Source organism: Belonocnema kinseyi, chromosome 5, assembly GCF_010883055.1.
Source record: "Belonocnema kinseyi isolate 2016_QV_RU_SX_M_011 chromosome 5, B_treatae_v1, whole genome shotgun sequence".
In the NCBI taxonomy this organism is placed as follows: Eukaryota; Metazoa; Arthropoda; class Insecta; order Hymenoptera; family Cynipidae; genus Belonocnema; species Belonocnema kinseyi.
In genome coordinates this window covers 40,769,269-40,771,670 of record NC_046661.1, presented here as the reverse complement: position 1 = coordinate 40,771,670, position 2,402 = coordinate 40,769,269, and the positions used below count along the sequence as shown (strand labels likewise).

General features: G+C 38.5%; 1 protein-coding gene across 1 annotated transcript in view; it reads right to left on the bottom strand.

Moving 5' to 3' along the window:
- Window positions 1-2,402, bottom strand: part of LOC117173979 (O-acyltransferase like protein-like) — a 184,231-nt gene that overhangs the window by 71,116 nt on the left and 110,713 nt on the right. The window lies entirely within an intron of this gene.

The window sequence follows — 2,402 nt, the reverse complement described above, 5'->3', positions numbered from 1 at the left end:
GAGGGTAGTCCGTTTAGCGTGCAGTCGACTCGGGATACTTATAAGTAGGGAAAACCCTGCAGATTTTCTAATCACACAGGCAATACAAAATATTTGTCTGCACGAGAGAAGTGACTAGGTTACTCTTATGGGTTTTGAGCTGCTGAATGCAAATCTGGCTTCAGAATTTCTCCTACACGTATCGGTTTTCCCCTAGATGCAGAAAATAGTTGAAACTCTAGGAATATTCTGGATATTATTTTGATAATACCAGTAAATGGAAGAATAAACGTACTGGTGTCATATTCTTATGTGTTGGGACTCATAAACACCAAATTCAACCACAAAAATTCCCTAGTGTGCTTATCGTTTCCCCTAGCTAGGATTAATCTAGGTAAATTGAAGGTCTTGCGCATGTTATACTGACTTATAAAGCAAAAAATAAGAAAAATGGTATTTCCTCTGCAGTTTTGCGATCTTAATCTAAATTTGATCACCACATTTTTCGAGCTTTTACCATTTTCTTTCTAGATGCAAAAAGTAGGGAAAAGCCTGGGGATTTTCTGTTCACACAGGCCATAAGAAAATTTGCCTGCAAGAAAGAAGTGACTAGGCTAACCTAATGGATTTTGAGCCGCTGAATCCAAATCTAACTTCAGAATTTCTCGAACCCGTCTCAGTTTTCCCCTAGATGCAGAAAATAGGCAAAAAACTAGGGATGGTCTGGACAGTATTTTGATAATACTAGTATACGCGAAAATGGACACATGGATATTATATTCTTAAGTGTCGCGACTTATAGAGACTTAATTTGTACACAAAAATTTCTAGTATGCCTTCTGTTTCCCCTAGCTAGGGTAATTGTATGGAAATTAAAGGTCTTTTTCATATTATATAGATTTATACGGGGGGGGGATGCCATATCCTTTGCAGATTTGCGTGCTAAATATAAATTTGAACCCCAAATTTGTCGGGCTTGTTCCATATTCTCTTTAGATGCAAAATTTAAAGAAAAGCCTAGGAAACTTCTGGTCACACAGGCCCACCAAAAAAAGTTGCACAGGACATGTGTAAGTCTATATAATCTGAGAAAGGCCTTTAATTTCTCTAGAATTACTCAAGCTAGGGGAAATAGAAGGCACACTAAAGAATTTCTGTGTACAAATTAAGTCTCTACGAGTAATTGCACTAGACAATATAATATCGATTGTCTTTTTTCGCGTATACTGGTATTATTAAAATAACGTGCAAATTATCCTTAGGGTTTTCCTTATTTTCTGCAACTAGAGGGAAATTTATTTATTTTATTTATTATTTTCTGCATCTAGAGGGAAATTTAAGAATTTTAAGGATTAACCATTTTAGTAAAAATTTAAAAATTTAAGGATTTTTAAACCAGACTAAATTTGAGGATCAGCTGATTAGATCGTCATTTGTGAAGCCGGGCGAGCTCACTTCATGTTCGCGCATTTTCGGCTTTACAGGAGGCTGGTCTTCGCAGCAGCAAAGTGGGGGGAATCTTCTCCATTCATTTTTGTGTCGTTTTACCTCTCGCTAATTCTTAGGTCGTTTTTGCTCTCGCGTGTTTTTACTTTGCTTTTCCGCACGTTGGTAATCGGCGCATCCCGCTCGTTTCGCATGACACTTTTTCCAATAACCGCAGGGAGGAACGAGCGACAACGCTCGTTCAGAAGAATCTAAGATGCGATTCGAAGTTGCAAGGAGAAGGGGTAGACTGGGGATACGCATGGCATTACTTATTTCTCTAAATGGTTAAATTCCACTTGATTTGTATATGAAGTCAACAATCAATAAGCCACCAGCTAGATTCTTTTGAACGAGCGTGTAAGCCGAAAGTTCTGGCGGGGGTATTTGGGAAAATATGATCAGTGATCTTGGACTTGCGAAATTATCACTCGTTCGTAACCTCAAAGCCATACCTGCGTGCTAAAAACATGCGGAGGCACTTGCGAGGTAAATGCAAATCCTTCGTTCGCTCCGTGACCTCAAGACACATGAGGGTTTCGCCGGCCTGTCGTTGTGTTCTCATCGTGCCCTGAGGCCACATACTTGGAACATATATAATATTCAGTGATTTTGTAATATTAAAATTTGTTAATCGCCAACGTTCCCCTGCTCTCAGAAGTTGTAAAACCTTTTTTTGTTTATATTTTCTAAAATACCCAGTGGGCACACAAGTCCTAAACTTGTCCTATATACGTCTTTCAGCGGACGTCTTAAGGACGTCCTGAGGACTTTTTAAAGACATGAAAAGATCCAAAGGATGTCTTAAAGACGTCAAATCATATGATATAGAGGTACAGTCTAAGGACGTCTTTAGGACTTCCCGGTGCCCACTGGGTACATACGATATATTTTATTTCTATAGACTGTATTATTGTATTAATAATACTATGAACTAC